At 40.7% G+C, this 20,661-nt stretch overlaps 1 protein-coding gene across 3 annotated transcripts in view; it reads right to left on the reverse strand.

The window, feature by feature from the left end:
- Lrrc8c (leucine rich repeat containing 8 VRAC subunit C) overlaps positions 1-20,661 on the reverse strand; it is an 87,306-nt gene that overhangs the window by 55,936 nt on the left and 10,709 nt on the right. The window contains exon 1 of one of the 3 annotated variants that reach the window (XM_023720258.1): positions 15,831-15,855. The exons of the other annotated variants lie outside the window; for them this stretch is intronic. The gene's annotated coding sequence lies outside the window, so the exon portion shown is untranslated. Of the gene's footprint in view, positions 1-15,830; positions 15,856-20,661 lie in introns of those variants that run through there. 3 annotated transcript variants of the gene reach the window in all.

Consider the following 20,661-nt stretch of genomic DNA (forward strand, 5'->3'; position numbering starts at 1 on the left):
ATCACATTAATATAGTGTAGTTCTAATTCATTTTCTTGCAGTGCTGGGGTTGAACCCAGGACCCAGCACATGTTAAGTACATACCTTGCCACTGTGCTGCAATCCGGTCCCAAGTGCTGCACCGTTCAAGCAATGTCCAGAACCATATTGTCTGGGAGCAAGGCATGAGGTCAAAGTGCCTGATTTGGAATCCTGACTCGGCCTCTGGTAAACTGAGTGACTAGGAAGGGCTACTTAATCCTTTTGCTTCCTCACTTTCAAAACGGGAGAAAGCCTGTATCTTCCTTCATGGAGCTGGTGAGAAGTATGTAAGAGAAAACAGTAGCAAGCACAAATGGTAGTGCTACGGAAGAAATGAGCATTCAACTTGTGACAGCAAAAAGGATATTGGTAGTTGTGATCAAGAAAGATGACTATTTTATACATTTTTTGTTATTATGGTAAGAACACTTTGTATGAGAACTGCCTTCTCAACGAATGTTTACGTGTATAGTGTGGTTTGCTGATGGAAGTTGTATAGCAAGTCTCTAGAGAACTTATTTATCTATGAACTGAAGCACTCTATCCATTGATTAGTACTTTAATTCCCCATTTCTCCTGTTCCTGGTCCCTGTCAGCCAACATTCCTCTCTCTAATTCTATAAATTTGATTATTTTTGATATATTGCTGAAATGGACACACACAAGATGTGTCTATGATTGGCTTATTTCACTTACTATAATGTCCTCAAGGGCTGGTTAATAGCTCAGTGGACTAAAGCGCCTGCAAGCAGGCACAGGCGCTGGGGTTTGATCCCATGCTGGCCCCACCCCTGGGCACGCTGAGATTGCAATTGAGCCTGGGCGTGGTGGTGCGTGCCTGTAACCCCAGCACTTGGGAGTCTGATCTAGTAGTGAGACCCTGAACATCCTGTAGACCCTTCCCTAAAATACAAAAAACAAAAAAAACAAAACAATGTCCTCAAGGTTCACTTATGTCATCACACACTGAAGAATTTCCTTCTTGGTAAAAGCTGAATCATATTCTCTTCTAGCTACAGATCACATTTTTACATTTTATCCACCAATGGACATTAAGGTTCTTCCTAGAGGGAATATGAAAATTTACTATTACAAATAAGAATTTCCTCAAGTTTGGAGCCGTCAGTCCCAACTTAGGACACCATACTAAAAATGGAGCCTTCTTTGTAGAAGTGGAAGAACTGAACATGTTTGGTAAACAGGAAAGGGACGATTTAATGTCCTATTATGCTTATGAATGTCAGGCATTAAAGGCATTAACTGTTGAACCCCCATATTACACTCACGAGGTGGATATTATCTCTGCTCTACAGAAGACAGAAGCTAAGGAGAGACTCAATAGCATCCTCAAGGTCACCAAGCCTGTGGATGACATGGCAAAAACTCTAGCTCAGGTCTGTCAGCTTCCAAGGTCCAAGTTCTTCATGGGGAATATAATTTAAACCCAAACAACCTCCTTTATGGGAAATTCATCTTGACATCTATTTGGGACATTAGTCATCTGGGGACCATACTTAGGGTAATCGTATTTGTGACTTGCACACACTAGCCTGAAATCTGGTACAGAGGGAGAAATCCATCAGATGGAAGATTATTTTAGAGATTAGATTATAAAGAGTTCAGCTTCTGTCCAAGAAGGGGTCACTAGTGTGGAACTTACCCTTCCATCATAGTTAGAAAACTGGAATCATACCAGAGCCACAGACATACCCCTAGAAGAGACTCTTGATTACACCTGCTTTTGATTTGGTGCTAAGTCCTTGGGTGGAGAACTGCCCAAATATCACAGGGCTTCAATCTCATACAGGGGTGTCTGCATGCGATTTTCGGGAACTCTGTGCAGCAAAACAAGAACCTTTTGTATTGAGAATCTGAATACTGGGAAATTATGCTAAATTAAAATAGAAGGACACTGACTACTTACTTCCTTTTCATTGTTCTTATTCAAATTCTTTTGGGTAGAAGATCTATTAACCATCTCTTAGCCTTAGAAAATTATCAGGGTCCTTTCCCCCTGACATTTTGAGGACACACATGTGCACGCATGCATTTCTGGCTTCCTCATTAGGTGCCATAATGTTTCAAGAGCAGGCAATAGGAAATACTTTAGGTTACCTTTATATAAAATAGTTCCACTGCTAAAGTCCTTTTCACTCCATGAGGCAGGTCTCTTAGTTCTGCCAACATTGATATTGAGACACTGAGCCATACACAGCGGCCCGCTCTAGCTGTAGTTCTTTTACAGGAATGTGACTTCAGATGTCACTTCCCATTCTTCTGGGCTCTTGGGTCCATGTCCCCAAAGCTTTGGCTTTCTTCATCCCATCATACTACACTGAAGGGAATTCTACCACTGTTCTGCTTTCTTTTCAACCTCAATCTATTCTTCTGCCTGCCGCAAGATTTTTATTTTTTAGTTTTCCCAGTATATACGTATTAGTCACCTTCTTTTCACTGAAACAAAATACCTCATATCCACAACTTTAAAAAGACTTATTTTGCCTCATGGATTCAGAGGATGCAGGCCGTGGTTGGTTGGCAGAGATGCCATGGTGGAGAGTCCAGGCCAAGGAAAGCAGCTCAGTCAGGAAGCAGAGGGCAGGAGAGGAGCCTGAGACACAGCAGCGAGCTACCAGTATGTTCTTAGGATCACCCACCATGCCCACCTCCTTCAACAAGGTTGCCCCCTCCCATGCCGCATTCAGCTGATGTGGTTAGAGTCCTCGGACTCCCAAATGCTTCTCCAACAACCAAGATTTATGGGTGCAGTAAGTTACTGATCCATCTCCAGCTGGCAGGTTGGATGTACGGTTTTAGAGCAGTCAGGATGACTCCAGATATTTGGGTTTCTTTACTGTTTTAATGATATTTTTCTTTTTGAAATTTAATTTTGAATGATATGCAAAATCACAAAAATTGTACATAAATGGGAATTTTCAAGTCACCAGGGTTTAGAGAGTAGTAAAATCACAGGACAAACTAAAACCATTGGGGTGCAGAGAGGGGAAAACTAAAGGCTCCCCGAAACAAGGAACAGCCTTCCCGGGCAAGAGCACTGCTGTCTCGTTGCCTTCAGGTCTATATACAAGCACTGTTTTCAGAGGTGCTGGGTCTGGCCACCCAGTGAAGAGCTGAGCACTACCTCCTGTAGTGCAGCGACCACCCAGGACACTCTCCGCCTTTCTCCTAAGCTGTTTTCCTCACACTATCTCCTCAATACGCATGTCTGTCTGCTTGTGCTTTTGCCCATTTCCTGCACCTACAGTAAGCTGCCTAAGAAACAGGAACTTTGTTTTTCACTCACTCCTCTTTGCCTCCCATTCGCTGGAACAATGTCTGGTTTATAAAAAGTACTCAATAAATTACTGCTGAATGAATGAAAACAAATGTATATTTATTCTAAAATTCTCCCCATTGTTAAAAATGTGTAAAAATATGTGACTACTGGAATAGAGAGGATGCTGCACTTAGTTTCGGGCAGAGAAGCACCCAATCATTTTGTACCACTCTGTGTTTTCACGTGATACTTGTACTCTGTTAAGGGACAAAAGAGAAGCGAAGAAGTTGAGGTTACCTGAACTACTTGCACGGAGGCAGAAACGGGAAACTGCTTTATCTTGGGGAGCTAGCGGATAGAAGATGATGAGAGGGACAAGAGATACTCCTGGCCTGCTTTATTGTGAACCAGGGGTCCTTTTAACACATCAGCATCTGTGTCTCAATCCTTTACTCTGTTGCCTGCCTCAGGCACCTTCCAGGGATCTAACGTGGAATAAGACTCCAAGGACGAAGTGTGTTGGACAAGCAACAGTGACCGCCGAGAGCTTAGCTTAGTGAGTGGCCAGTAACGAACAAAAGGAGTGCACCAGTGGGGGGAATTACGATGGATCAAGCCAGCAGCAATGCTGAATCAAATAAAATATGGATAACAGAAAGTAGCTAGATCTTCAAATGGGAAGGGGAACAAAAGATGGAGGGAAGGGAGAGGAAAAAGATAAAAAAAAGAAGGAAAAAATAGAAACAGAGGTTTTGTACATGACAAGGGGATCAAGAGTTGGAAAGAGCAGGGAGGGGCGAGACGTGGAGGAGAATTAGGAAATGTTATGTACATGTGCCAACTCCCCATCATAAAAGCAATCATTATGCACTAAGTAAAAAATGCTAAATATGTAGTTCAGTGCACCAGAGCCAGAAAGTTGAGTCTAATGCTATAACTAGTATTACTCAGGACAAGTTACTGAAGTTTGGGGTTGTTTTTCTAAAGAGAATTGTGAAAAAGTATTAGTAAAAGGGGCACCTGGTTCTACCCATAACAATCTATCCAGATTCTAACCATTTCTTTCTTCCTTTCCTTTTTGCCCCCACAGCACATGCAAGGAGAATGCTCCACCACGCAACTACCTCCCCAGCCTCCAACCATCTCTGGCCCATCTCTGCCATTGCCTTGGCCCAAACCATGGCCATCTGCCAACCAAAATACTGCACTCGCCTCCTTACCAATCTCCCTGCTTCCACACTGAGCCCCGCAGAGCCATCTCAACTGAGCCAACATTTGACACTATGAAAAGACTGTGTTTCTCTTCTACACAAACTCCTCATAACTCTCCATCTCCCTCAGAGCCAAAGTCTCTTCCCCAAGGAATAATTCTCCAAGATGGTCTGTAATCTCACATCCACCCCTCCCTATGCTAGCTAACTCTGCTATTTCTCTTTGTTCTGGCCACACAGGTCCTTTCAGTAATTTCTGAAACACCCTAAATCCACTACTGCCTTGCAGATACCACCCTTGCAGCACTTTTGCCTAGAATTCCCCTCTTCCTAGTATCGGTAAGGCCCCAACCCTTGCCTTCTTCAGGCCTTGCTGAAACCTACTCAGATTTCAACCACTGCCACCACTACTTTGGTTAAAGCCAGTACCACCTTTGTTGGAGAATCCTGAACAGCCACTTATCTATTAACACCTATGGCGCACACGCCGTTTCCTCCTGCCTTCCCTTACTCTTCTCTATAGCTAAACACTGTGAACGTAGCACAAAGCCTAGTCACTTAAGTGTTTCCTTTTCTGCTTCTCAGTTGAATGTAAATCTCACATGGGCAAAGTTTTGCTGCCTGATCTAGAAACTATTTCGGCCTCACTGTTTAGGAGATTGCCCGGCTCCTATCTGCCACACAATAGATAATTGTTGAATGGAAGAATAAAGTCGTGGCATCAGAATCTACAGAGAGATATTTAGTACATCGAGATAAACAAAGGAGCATGTAGGGCTGACAAGCAAGTCAGGAGCCTGGACGTACAAGGACAGACTGAAGCGCCCAGCACAGCATGCCTCAGCTCAGCCCCTGACAGCCGGGTACTGCATGAGATGGAGGAAGAGCCTGTTGGTAACCAACTTGAATAAAAGTTTCTAGCACAAACTTGGGGTTGGTCATTCCACACAGATATGAAAAACAAGACAGTAAATCATGCTTGGATGAGGAGACTTCCAGGCTGCTCTCTGAGAAAGCTCCCTACTCCGCCACCAGAGCCGAAACGTTCTCCCAGGCACCAGCATTGCAGACTGGGATACAGAAAGGGCCGTGTGTTCGTTTCCAAAGGGAAAATCCATGCACTGTTTTCAGTTACAAACTGCAGACTGGAAAACCTGCTGACAGAATGTGGGCTGAGGCGGGCTCCTGCAACTTACCGGAGAACACCTGGGGACTGGGGCCGACAACGCCGCCGGGCAGCTGGAGGCGCTCGGTGCTCAGCCTTGGTCGGGTGTTGGCATCACGTGGAAAGCTTTACACTACGGAAGCCCAGACTCAGTTAAATCAGAGTCTCCGGAGGAGGACCCAGGCATGACTTTTTTTTTTTTTTTTTTTAAGGTTCTGGGGTCCATTAAGCAGCTGACACTAAGACCTGTTCTAGAAACATTTATTATTTCTCCTAGGGATATAAACTATGCACCAAATTATGTCTTAGGGGAAAACCAGAGCTTTATCTGCCCCTACCAAAGGTAAACTTTGCTTACTTAGAGTTATCTCAGGAGTCTATGAATTCAATGTCCATCTGTCCATCCATCCATCCATCCATCCATCCATCCATCCATCCATCCATCGATTCATTCATTCATTCATTCATTCATTCATTCATTCATCTGTGGTCCTGGTGGTGGAACTGAGGGCCATGCACAGACTAAACACACGTTAACACTGGGCTACACCTCCAGCGCCTGTATTCCAACACTGGACCTTTAGTTAATATTCACTTGCACACCACGTCCTCTCAGAGCGTCACATCAGGACCAAGAGGCCCATCCTCCCTGGGGAAGAGCAGGCTGACGCTGACTGGATACCATTTAGAGGGTCTCAGACCAAAACGGCAGTGTCCTACTTTGGAAGCCTGTAGCTGAGTATTTTTGTATGCAGTCCAAGATCAACACTTCGCTACCTGTTCTGTTCACGCCTCACTGCCAGGGGTTATTTATACACTCATCTACTCCCCCCACACACTGTAAACTCGAACAGGACGGAGGCTTGGTTGCTGATCCGGGCACTCCCTGCCCCTGACCTACTTGCCAGAAGTAACGGTTTTACATCACACAGAGCTCTACACACACAGCTGTGAGTTATTCCTTTGGACCATTTTCTTGAATGTCGATGATGCCCTGAATGTTACAACAGTAGTTTAGTAGTTTCAGATGTGATCCCATTTTTTTTTTCAGTAAGTGTTTTAAAGTAACAGTGAGCATTACTCTTACTTTACAAAACTCTCAATCTGTATAATACAAAGTCCCAGAGCATGAGTTAACAAGTGGAAAGCCACTTCATATGTATTATACTATTCAACTCCCACATATTTGGGGCTTAACAGCCATGTCTGTAGAAGGATTTGAGGCCTGAAGTATCCTGTTGAAGGTTACAAAACAATAAGCAGAAGGGCCTCAATGCAACTTAGGTAATCTATTTATAGAGCCCATTATTCTAAATCAATAAACCAACATTCCATACACAGCAGAAACAACAGAACTGAATTCCTTCCTGATTTAACTTAGGAATTAGTTAACAACAAAGGGTATTCTGTTTTACAGAGGGTTTCTTAAAACTGTGTGATGCCACCTAAAATTTCCTATCAATTTACATTAGAATATCAGACAGACTTTTAAATGTGTACTATACTCAGTATAATATAGACTCAGAGGTGTTTTAAATTTGCTTTCCTACTGGTAAAGGCGCCTTAATCTTTAGCTTTAATAGATTCAGTTTTAGAGCCTCTTAGGCACTTACTAACTTCACAAAATTTAAGGGGTAGACTCTACCATCATCTAATAGCTAAATGAGAAAATAAGTACTTCACTGTCCTATCACAAAAGGGTGTTTCAACATGATATATATATATATATATATATATGTTTTTGACACTTTGTATTTTATCACTTAGTATGAAAAATAATGTTATTTTTATATCAACTGCTTAGTTTTGGAAAAAAATGAGGATTTCCTTAATCTTGTTCCTAGGTAATCCTAATATTAAAACAATAATGATGGCTCAAGTATAATCTTCCTAAAAATGAGGACCTAGATGTGTGTTTTTGAAGCATAGTGCTCCTGCCACCTTCCCTACTTCCTCTAAATAAAAAATTTTCATATGTGAGATGCTGAGATACACAGATCAACTACTGGAAAACTTTATTAATGAGGTTAAGAATTTTTTCATCTTTTTCAGATTACATTATAGAAACAAATATATTTAAAAACAGCCTTCATTCCAGGTTTCCAAGCAAACACATCCAAATAGATTAACATATTAGAGTCCTAAGCTGTATTCAAAAGCTATACTTAACAGTGATGTCACGCAAATAATTTTGATTCAGAGAATGATTCAATGGATTGATTCAGTGACTGTGTCAACAGGAAGAGTCCTGGCAAAAACAAAATTCTAAGCAAACGAATACTGAGACTCAAGCAACTCCATTACCAGAAATGTTAGTTAAACCAAACAGTAGTGTGGCCAAGGAGCATTAAGGAAAGCCTCTGTTTTCAAGACTTGAGGTTTCCTCATAGAAGGGATCTCTTATGTTCTATTTGCATGTACCACAGAAGGGTTTTTTGAAACTTTAGTACATTTCAATTAAAAAAAAAAAATCTCAGTCCAGCTGAGTAAATGTAAAGATACTCCCAGTCAGAAACATATGTTCCTGAGATTCTCTAGAGATACATCTGCTGCTGGACATTAATAACATAACTCAGTACCTCATCAAAGACTTTTTTGGTTTACAAAGTATTCTAACATGATATAGTCCTTGACCCATAGCTCTAATTTGGGTCTACAATCTTTTTCCCTTCTATTGAAGAAAAAGTTCTTTGAACATTTTGTAGAAACAAACTATCATCCTCTGCATCTTCTAAACCACCATGACCACTACTTACTGGACCCTCAACTCTACTTAAACAGACCATTTGTGAAGATGTGACATGCTTCTGCTTAGGACACCAAAGTGCATGCATAGCATTCTTACACAAAACTCAAAAGCTTGCCAGGCATGGTGGTGCACACCTGTAATCCTAGCACTCAGGAGGCTGAGGCGGGAAGATCAGTGTGAGTTCCAGACCAGCCTGGACTACAGAGTAAACTCAAGGTCAGCCTGAACTGCACAGCGAGACCCTATTTCAAAAAGACAAAAACAAACAAACAAACCCAAAAATTGCTATGAACTGATTACTGCTGTACACAGAGGGTGATATGAAAGCCTTCATCTAAAACAATATACACCAACAATAAAACTAATACAAAATGCTCCTGTTATAGCCTTATATGTATATGCTATTTCAGTGAATATCTGCATTCCAAGATCTCAAAGTTTAACCATAAGGAGCCACATTAATCTAAAAACATAAAAATGAATGTAAATTATCTATCTCTGCTGACCATTTTGTATGATATAATGCAGTGATAACTATGTAAATTTACAGTCAGAAGGACTGAGATCGGCAACCTAGCCAGCTATATGGCTACCAGCTGCTGACCTCAGGGAGGACTTCTGTTTCTTTTTTCATTTCTTATGTATTTGGTACAGGGTCTACAGGGTCTCACTATGCAGTTCCGACTTGTAGTGATCTTCCTGTTTTCAGCCTCCCCAGTGCTGGGATTACAGGTGTGTGCCATCGCGCCCGGATTGGGCCACCGGTTCAGCGCATCCCGGGGGCAGGGCCAGCAAATCATGTGGGACTGGGGATTGAGCTCTGGTCCCTGCGCTTGCCAAAGCAGGCACTTAGTAAGCTGAGCTATCTCGCTGGCCCTCAAGCCGGTTTATAGCCTCTCTAAATAAATGATGCCTACTTATAAAAGTAAAAAATATAACAATGATTAATTTCATGATTCACTTAAAGTATTAGCTAGGTTTCTCTTTTGGGATTTTCTGGATTCTAAACAATCCAGTTTACTATACGTGCCTCCACACCTGCTGCTGACAAAAAGTACTCATAAGAGCCCCAACACTGTGATGACCACGTCAAAATATATGGCAATTTTCCCACTTGTCTCAAGATAGGCCAGTTTCTTTATCAACCATCTCAGACTCTGTGTACCCGTCAAAATCCCATAAAAATGTCAACCTGTCCCAAAGCAGAGGTCACAGATACGTGATTCACTAGCATTCCCCCCCACACCATGGGGACTGTTGGAGCCTGCTCAGCAGCTGGTATCTCTGGAGCAGGGTCCAAAGTGTTAAGGATGGTCAACAGCCAAAACAAACAGAAAATCAACCGGACAGTTCCTCAAGAAAGAGTTCCTTACAGGTGTTTGCTGACTTGCAGGTATGAGGCTCAAACCCCATAGGGAAAGGTTGTTTCTCGGATCACTGCATCCCAAAGCACAGCTGCCTTTCCGGGGCTTGCGTGAAGTCAGGGCCGTGCCTAAGGGAAGCAGCTGCAACCTCCGGAAGCTGAGTCACCTGATCTCCAGGAGTCACTGAAGGGGCCCTTGGCTGACCCTTTGTTGCCAGCTGTTCCTGGCTCTTTGTGTTGTTCCCCCAAAAGATGTCAGGGTCTGGTGGGAGGACAGTGTGTGGGCTCCCAGGATTTAGCCTTCCTTTCCTGGTTCCATGATAACAGATTAGTCCACATTCCAGCTCCCTGCAGGTAGGGGCGGCTATGTGCCTGGTCCTGGCCAGTGGAATATAAACAGAAAAGATGGATTCAACCCTGAATTATGTCTTTAAAGGAAAGGAACTTGCCCTCTACATGACCTTGTCTCCACTCCTGACACAGGAGGTAGTTTTAGGATTAATCAACCCCAATCATGCTAGTGAGAGGTATATACTAGCAATGGTGAAACATCAGCATATAAGGAAGCCATGTGCTCTGATGATTATGTGCAGACTATTATGTGAGAGAAAGAAGCTATGTCCTTTATTGTTTGTTTGTTTGTTTTTTTGTGAAACCGGGGATTGAACTCAGGCCCTTGTGCTTGCCAGGCAAGCGCTTATTCTACTGAGCCATCTCCCCGGCCCTATGTCCTTTATTGTTTAAGTTATTATTGTGTGTGGCTGTGTGGAGCAGAGAGAAGGGAGTCCCTCGGACAGCACATGAACTCGTCATCTAACTCTGCAGTCGATGGACAGAGCTTCTCCCCTGATCAGGTACACCTTTAAGTGGAGGAGGGGAGAGGCAGGAAGCCCCTGGACACCCAGGGTACACTTTCCTGGCACACTGACTTTACTCCAAGATTTGGGAATATTAAGAGAAATGGTGCATAGAGTCCAGCGTGGTGGTGCCCCCTGTAATCCCACCATTTGGGAGGCTGAGGCAGGAGGAACGTCACAAATTCGAGGCCAGCCTGGACTACATAGTTCAAAGCCAGCCTATACTGCACAGTTAGACCCTGTCTAAAGAAACAAAGACAAACAAACAATCAAAAAAACCCCCAAACAACCCAAATGTCCTACTGAAACCAACAAGCATCCAAAATCGCATACTTTTTAAAGTTAAAATATAAGCTATTAAATAAATTGGTCCTTGAAACAGGATGCCTACAGTCATACGCCCAGATTCCTAAAACATGCACAAATCTCTTTTATTCTGCGGAGTGCACCGATGACAGTGCTGTGAGCACTGCCTGAAGAACCACTTGGCAGGAAGCCCAAGGTCTAGATCCAATTCCGCTCTGGACTGTTATGTAGTAGCTGAGTCCTACTGTCCTGGCATTTTTACATTTATAAAACAGAGCCACCTACACAAATGCCAAATCAAAACATTGATAAATACATATATTTACATGCAATCTAACTCTTCAGTCCCACGGGCAGAGCTTCTCCCACTGCCCCAGGGGATGCCTCCCAGTGCAGGAGGGGACAGGGAGGAGGCCGCTGGGTACACAGGGTAGACATTATGGGCACACTGACTCTAATGAAAGATTTGGGATATGTGTATGTACGTATCTGGGCTGCACGAACATAAAGATGACCAAGGTTGATTTCAGAAGGCAATCAATAAGATGTCAAGAGCCATATTCCTGTAGCAATGACATCAAAGTGGAAGTCACACAACCATAAGGTTGCTTCTGATCCTATCGCCCTGGAGTTGTGTGGCACAATTCACAAAAAACTTCCAAACAGCTTTTCTGTGCTTCAGCATGATGCTATGGCTTGGATGTTTCTTCTAGAACTCATACTGAAGAAAGAAAAATGAACAAAAATGAAGGAACCTTGAAGAAGCGCTTAGGTCCCGAGGGCTTCATCTTACGAGCGAATTAACGCCATCATTATCTACGGCCTGTCGGGTGTGCCGTGTCTATTTCCCTCCCTCCCTCCTGTCCTTCTCGGAACTCAGCTGCCATCTGACTCCTTCCACCTTATGATGGAACAGCAAGGGCTTGCCAAGTTCCTGGGACTTAATATTGGACTTTCTAACTTCTGGATTGTGAGCCAATACGTTTCTGGTCATTAAAGCATCTCAGACCTGGAGTATTCTGTTACAGCTTCCCCAAATAAACTAAGACCTACAAAGACACAATCATAGACCACCAGCTACGTGGAAATGCCTCCAATCTGAAAGATATAAGAAAAATACATAAAGAAGCAATAAAAGAAATCAACCAACAACACAAAAGCAGGGAAGAATATAAAACCAAAGAGCAGGAATTTTAAGATCCCCAAATTCTAATTAATCTCAGAGAATTAGCAGAACATAATATATTTATAAAATAAACATTTCACAAAAGCTTAGCATTAGAGGCTCATGTTGACAACATTAACTTTCAAGCAGAAAAACAAAGGAATTGGAGAAGAAAAATAAACAGAGAGTTCAGATCTAGTATTACAAAAACAGAAATTTTATAAGGAGTAAAAGAAGAAACTGAATGAAGAAATTATCAATGAAAGAATATAAAAAAATTTCCCAAATCAGGAGGCTCCTTATTAAACAGCCCAACTAAAGAGTCCAGGACGATGATTTATGAAGACTCGTATCACTGGGAAGTTTTAGCACACCAGGCATGAAGGACAGATCCCAAACACCTCTGGCAGAGCAGACGGACATCATGAGGGTCCACACAAAGAAATGAAAACAGATCAGCCTTGGATCTCTCAACAACAATGCTGCAGGCTGGGACATGGTAAAAAGTTCCAAACATTTCTAGTGAAAGCAGCTGTCAGTTTGGAGCTTAATATATATTCATATTAACCGTCAAATTTGAGAGGCAAACAAATGCTGTATTTTATGCCTTCTTCCCCTCAAAATCCCTAAAAAATACAAAGACAATAACAAGTCCCTTTCCTGAATAACAGGTTTAAATATCCAGCTTCTGATTTGAAATTTCCAACTGGATATTTCAAAAGGTATCTGAAAATTAACAAGTCCCAAACAATGCTTCATTTCATCTCACTTCTCACTGGCATACTCTTTTACATTTCAGTAAACAGGAGACCCACCTGCGTAGTTTCTCTGGTTCTGTCTTGGTGTCGATTTTGTCTTCTAACTTTCATATTCACACCTATTCTGTCAGCAAGACTTACTGGTTCAACCTTCAAAGTGCACCTAGAAACGTGCCAGTTCTCACTGCTTCCGCGCACCCCAGCATGTCATCTGGTTTACTGGAACAAGCTCTTAACCCGTCTCTGTGCTCTGGGGATAAGTGAGATCCAGACTATTTTCATGAAGCACTAGACATCATTCACCTTCTTAATTCATTAGTGAGGTTCTCTGGAGGTTACACAACGTGTGGTAGTGAGCAGATCAAATGCTGGACGTTAAAGAGATGTCACTCACTCAACACTGCCATCTTCTCATTCCTATTTTTTTTTTAAAAGTCATCATAAAATGTGATTTGCATTTACATATAGCACATTCATTATTATTTAAAATAAACATTGTTTTACATCTTAAATATGGTAAGAATCTATAGATGTGATCTACATAACCATCTCCATAGTCTTCAATAATTTAAGATGGCAAAAGGCTGGAGAAAGAAAAGGTAATTCAGAGATGTTCTATTGTGCAGCCAGAGGGATTCTTTTAAAAGTTAAATTGTATTAAACTTTTATTTGCTCAGAACCTTCAGCTTGCTCCGAATAGAGGTGGGCAAGGTACTTCTGAGTCTACCCCTCTCTAAGGATTATTATTCCAAGTAGAGCTTGATAGCACATACCTACAACCCCAGCCTCTTGGGAGGCTGAAACAGGAGGACCGTAAGTTCAAGTCCACCCTGGACAACTGAACAAGACCCAGTCTCAAAAGTTAAAAAGGAATCTTAATGGGTGGGGATGTAGCTCAGTGGTAGACTACTTGCGTAGCATGTTTGATACCCTGGGTTTAATCTCCAGTGTCTCCAAAGAAAAAACAAGCGACAACACAAACCAAAATGAACGGCTATTTTCTCACTCACTCAGTGCTGCTTTGTACTGGTCCTCTGCCTGCTCCTCCACCGTACCAGGGAATTGGCCTTGCTTTGTTCCCCTGCTTCTTGGATGACTCCCTGACTGTCTCCCTCGGAGAGGGGTGCTGCTGCCTCTTCCCAGGTCTTCATCTCATGAGCCAGAGTTTTTGTCCCTTCCCAGACACTTAAATACTTGCAAATATGTCCCTGTTCTCTGGTGACAGTGCTGCCCCACATTTCTGCCACTTGTCTAGCTGTTTTCCCTGCAGCCTCTGCCACAGCATGAGCCCTCAGGAACAGTCGCTGCTTTGTGAATCCCCACAAAGGCTAGCAGGTCTGGTGGTCTGAAGCCAGTTAAATTGTAAACACGGGGCTGGTCTCGTGGGGTTATCTGGCTAACCTTTCAGGCAAGGCCACACTAAGCCCACGGCACACAGCCACAATTCAGTCCTATTTTTAATTTCTCCCAAAGACTTGGTGTCTTTGAAATGCTGCGTAAAAAGTGATTACTTGATGTCTGAAAGTTCTTTGTAACCACTGAAACCCTTATAATGTAGGGCAAGCTTTTACTTCTTTTCAGAAAAGCTGCTCAACTGTTGTACATGCCCGGTCCCGTTATACCCCTGCACACAATAATTAAATTTTCCCTAATTCTTTACATCTTAGCTGAATAAACCTTTCCTCCTTTAATTTTGGGTGTCAGCTATTTCATCTCAGCTAGGAGAGAAAAGCAGCTGAGATACCATCTATGTGGTAAGCTTGGACAGCAGTTTTGCCTGAGCCTTGGTTGAAATTGGTATTGAAGTTAAAACGGGACTCTTTTCCCAGAGTAGAATTAGAGCAAAATTTTGATACATGAGTAATGTGAGGAAATGAAATGCAGAACAAAACTTTCTGTCCCATGTACCAAGTTTGAGGACTTTCATGGCCAGTGATTTGCATTTAACAACCACACCCTCAGAAATAAAGGCTCAGGATGATGTAATGTGCAGTGTTATAAAAAGTATAAAAAACTTGGAATGAAGCAAAAGGGAAACCATACATCCTTCCAATGTAATCCTAAAAAATCATTTAACTGGTCCACCCAAACATTATTTAGGGAAATACACTCTTTTCTGACTTGCTAGTGGCTTCTGATTAAGCTCCAAAATTGTAGATTTTTGTCAAGTAGAAAACAACACACTATGATTTTATTTCCCTGCAGTATATTTCCCAGCAATATTATCCTAACATTCTTTTGAAAAATAATTCCTTGAATACTCTGAGTTGGTTTTATCACCCTGCTGGCTTTCTCATTTATAGGTTAAATTTTTGACATGTTCATGCTGTGTTTGATTTAAGAGTCATGTTTAACTTTTTGAATATTATCTTTTGATAACACTCAAAAACAGTTTTGCTCTGTGTTTTATCTCCAGTTTGTTTGTGTATAGATTTATATCTATATTTGCATGTCTCTAATAGTTAAAACTGTAAATAGATAAGCTATCTAGTAGGCTAATTCTTCCAGAGAAAAATTAACAAGGTTTTGTCTTTCAAATAAACAGAGTTCACATTTTATAGTCAGAATAAGTATCTGCATACATCTAGAATAAGGGAATCTATCTGGCCACTAAGGTTTAGCAACAATGATAGATAATAATAATGATTTCACTAAAAAGACAAAGTATCTTAACTATGATTTTATTCTAGTTTGGTATATGATACAGTATTATACTTCATTTGCATCAAAATGTCAAACACCGAATTTCCATATGACCTGACAATTTTACTTCTACGCATATCTACCTAGGAGAAAGGGAAACATGTACACACAGAAACTTGTACATGAAGGACTAGGAATATGGCTCAGTGATACAGAGCTTGCCTAGCAATGCTAAAGGCCCTGGGTTCTATCCCCAGTACCAAAAACAATGAAAAGAGACTTGGGCATGAATGTTCACAGGAGTATCGGCCCTACCTGGTAGTTCTGGAGTGCAGATAACGTAAATGTTGTTCAGCTGATGAATAAGTGAGATGTGTCCATGCTGTAGAATATTATTTGTCATTAAAAAATGGAGTAGTGATGTATGCTACAAACGGATAAATCTCACACTTAAGTCAAGAAGCTAAACAAGAAGCCCTTCATACTTTATGATGTCACTTGCATGAAATGTCCAAAATAGGCAAATCTATAAAGACAGAAAACTGTAATTAGAGCTTTGGGGAAATAAAAATATGTTGGGCTTTTTCAGAGGTGGAAGTAAGGTGTGACAGTTAATAGGTATACACTTACTTTAGGCATGATAAAAATGTTCCAAAATTAAATTATGGTAACGGCAGTACAATTATATAATCACATTAAAAGCTACTAAATTGTATAGTAACATTTAGTGGGAAAATTATGTTTCAATTGAGTTGCTGGAGAGTATTTTAGTTCACTTAACTTTTCTGATAAGATGCCTATTTAAATGAAAAGTAGTAACTTTCTTATATTTATTTCATAGGAAAGACATCATCTTGAAAATAAAAAGTAACAGATATGCTCAATGACATGGAATTATGACTAGTATCTGTTTCTGCTGAAAAAATTTTGCAAGCTGTACATTTTATGCAAAGCTGCAACAATGTGGGATCAGGTTGTGTCATATTTGTGTTACAGTTTCTGTTTCATCTTGTGGTTGGTTTTAGTTTTGTTTTGGGTTTTTTTCGTTGTTATTGTTGTGTGTGTTTTTGGGTATAAGAATCCATCGCTTTGTGCATGCTTGTCAAAGTACTGTAACACTGAGCCACACCCCCAGTTCTTATAAGGTGAACACTAGTTGTATTAGTTTTTGGTGGCAGTAAAAATTTAAGTTGCAATAACTTTAAGATCCTGAATGAATATTAAAATTATATAGTTCATTTCCGATTAGATTTGAAACTGTCTCATTGCTGTTTATCAATAAAACTTTGAAAAAAAATTATATAGTTCATGACATCATTAGAAAATAATTATGACAATTTAATCTGTATATCATATCTATATACATTTTGTTCTTTATAATATTCAAATAAGACTGTCTTATAAAATGCTTCATAAATTTGACTTGAGCTTCAAAAACTGCCATCCACCATTATTGGATCTAGGTGATTTATTTGAAAAATAGCACTGAAAAACATTACCTTTTAAGTAACTAAATAGAATAGATAACTGCTAAGCCAGAAAGAAAAATTATTTTGGGATAGTCTTTTCTCAATGTAAGTCTATAACATGATTTGTGGACTGTATGTTGTACTCAGATGGCAAAAGCATTTTGTTCCCATTCAAGCCAAATGTTCTCTTTTAGAAGAACTAGCTTTTCAAATTATAAATAACTAAAAACAAATAAGCAGAATAAAGAGTTTTGGCCTCAAGAGAAATTAAAATTCTAACACTTTAATATACTTTCTGATATAATTGTTATTAGTTAAAAAGCTAGTCAACATCATGACCTTCTTGTCCTTGGGCACCTGTACTGTCTCTGAAATCATTTTAAAGTGTTGCTGTACTTTGAGCTCATCTTCTAAATCTGGAATGATAAAAAAGGAGCAGATAACCTTTTTTTTTTTTGCAGAACCGTGGATTGAACTCAGACCCTTGCGCTTGTCAGGCAAGCGCTTATTCTACTGAGCCATCTCCCTGGCCCCGCAGATAACTTTTTTTCTCAGAACATGTTTGATACACACTGGCTAGCATCTAGGTAGGAACGATGATTGTTCATCTCCTGCGGTCCAAGATTAGTGCCCACAAGTTCAAGGAGGCTAGAAACAGCTAGTGTTAAGCAACTTGCTTCTTATTTTTGTCAACACTAGTTGGTTCTGTTTATGGCACTCATACTGTAGGGAAAGCTGTTAGGTGCGATAAAAAGGTATGTGACTGCGTTGTTAGGTACTTTTTCAGGAAAAGAAAAAGGAAATTCATGTTCATGTGCGAGGGCCGATACAGTGATTGCCAACACATTTATTTATTTTAAATATTGCGTTCAGGGTCTCACTGCACAGCTCGGACTCGCAGTGATCCTCCTGTTTTCAGCCTCCCCAGTGCTGGTATTACAGATGTGCCCCATCACACCTGGACTTGGTGGCCAGCTCAGCACACCCAGGGGCGGGTATGGCACAGCTCGTGGTGCCAGGAATCAAACCCTAGTTTCTGAACTTGCCTAAGCAGGCGCTTAGTTCACTGAGCTATGTCCACAGCCTGATACTTCTTTTTAATTCCTGATATTGGTAATATGAGATTGTTCCTCCTGTCTCTTTCTCATCTCTTTATAGGTTTTGTTAGACTCATTCATTTTTTAAGTGACTTTGGTTTGGTTTTTATTTTCCCATCATTCATCTGTTTTTCATCATTTCTGCTAGTAATGTATTTTTCCTTCTGTCTTGCTTTTGGAATTTAATTTAGCTTCTTGTGATAGGAGCTAAGATCAGTGAAGTACATTAAGTGCTACAGAAGCGCGTCCATCCATCTCACTCATCTATCATCTATCTACTGCCCACTTGCCTACCAGTGTAGCTAGGCCTTGCTTTAGATGTTTCATCATCTTTCTTCTTAATTTTGAAACTATATTTTCATAATTCAGTATGAAATATCTTTAATTTTTTAAAAAATTGTTCTGGTCCAGGGGCCAAGGAGAGGGCTCAGTGGAATAAGGGCTTCCCTGGCAAGTGCAAGGGTCTGAGTTCAATCCCTCGTTCCGGGAAAAAAAAAAAAAAAAATTGTTCTGGTCCGAAAGGTACATAAAAGTTTCTCAGTTTATTTACAAATTTTTGGTATTTTTCTAGACCTCTTTCTTTTCCTGATATTAATTTCATCATAGCCAGAGAAAAAACTCTAACATTTCAAAAATAATATTGTGATGTCCATTTTAATCTCAGCTTTCATCTACATTACTGTTATCCTACATGAAATAAATATTTATTTTCTCTAATGTGCTTTTATAGATTTCTCTTTATTGTTGGTTTCCAGCAATGAAGAGTGTGGTAATTCACTTCATAATGATTCTTTAATATTTAACTTGCTCATAAAAATCTTATCACTAAATTTGTATTTTTCTCCAAGGCTGGGAAACAATAGCCATTATTTATTTTCTTTTTTCAGTTTTTTTCTCTTCTCTTTCAGACACTGCTGGGCTCCTGACACTGTCCCACATTACTTTGTCTTATTTCAACTTTTTCACTTCTTTTCTCTCTGTTCTTCAGGCTGCAGCTATTAACACACATTTATATACTCTGCAGCTTATTTGCTCTCTCCAATTTGATACTTAAGTTTACCCAGTGGAGCTCTCATTCTAGACTTTCTATGGTGCTTTTTTATACTTTCTTTGTGAGCATCCTCATCCATTAATTCATTATGACTATATTTCTTTTCATATTACTAAAATAACAATTTTAAAATCATTATCTGCTAGTTCCAACATTTGACTGATTTTAAATTAATTATTATTGACTACTCTGTCTTGATTATGGGTTACATTTCCCTGTGTATATTCATGCCTAATAATTAACTTTACATAATACTTGGAATGATTATTATGGAAGCTCTTGAGTTGTTTCCTTCCCCTGAAATGTACCATCAATACTTGTAGCAGGCCATCAGCCGGTTAACCTCCCGCTCTGCCCTCTGTGCACCCTAAGTGAACAGCTTCTAGGGCAAGGCTCAGGCCCTTCAGCAGTTCAACTTCTGCTCCTGCATGGCAGGCTCCAGGCCGTCAGCAAAGCCTGGGAAGTAGTGTGCATGCAGATTCAGGGGTTTCCCCGTTTACGTGACTCCCATCTCTCCAGAATTTCTCCTTCAATTTCCAGTCACTGTAAAAGGGTCAAACTCTCCTCTCCTTTTCAAGGCAGAATGAGTGCAAGGGCTGGCCTGAGACTGAGCCACTCTGGGCCTTGTGCAACGCAAGGGTTCAGGGAAGGGCCTGGGTCAGATTTCACACAGTACAGCTCCCACCTCCTGAGGGCCAGCTTCCTTGGCTCCAATCTGTCTTTGCTTGCTCACCTGTGTCTTCAAAATGTTGGACCAATGGGCCAGCCAAATAGCTCAGTGAACTAAAGTACCTGCTTAGGCAGGTGCAGGGACCAGGGTTCAATCCCCGTGTGTCGTGCCGGCCCTGCCCCAGGGGACAGCAATTGAGACTGGGCATGGTGGTGCACGCCAGTAATCCCAGCACATGTGAGGCTGAAGACAGGAGGATCACTATGAGTCCGATCTGTGCAGTGAGACCCTGTACTACATAATTTTTTTAAAAACTGGGCTGTGTGTTTTATTCAGAATTTATAGTTTTATTTGTTTCAGAGGTAGCTGGCACAAACTGTTCTTCCACTGACACTTTATGTGTTGAAAGGTATTTGAAAAAATTTCTTTGTTTCCTTTTAGTTCATATATTACCTTTAACTTAGCAGGTCATTTCTGGGTGTTTGTAGGGTATCTTTAAAAAAAAAAAACTTTAAAAAACCAAAGGCTTTTTGTTTTGTTTTTTTGGTGGAACTGGGGATTGAATTCAGGCCCTTGCACTTGCCAGGGAAGCGCTTATTCTACTGAGCCATCTCCCCAGCCCCAGAGGCTTTTTACTTAAACATCTTGGATTACTGGTTATGTTGTACGTAAATCAAAATTTGAATGTCTGATTGTTATATTTGGTAGTACTGTATAAATCAGAAACTACGGATTAAAAGATTACATTTCTCTGAAAACTATTCAATATCCAGCATATTCTAGAATTCTTCTAGAATTTATAAGTTTCCAGTATCCTAGCATCATAAAAGAAAATAACCCAAATTACAATAGGAAAAGC

The sequence above is a fragment of the Octodon degus genome, unplaced genomic scaffold, assembly GCF_000260255.1.
Source record: "Octodon degus isolate 3935 unplaced genomic scaffold, OctDeg1.0 scaffold00074, whole genome shotgun sequence".
Lineage (NCBI taxonomy): Eukaryota > Metazoa > Chordata > Mammalia > Rodentia > Octodontidae > Octodon > Octodon degus.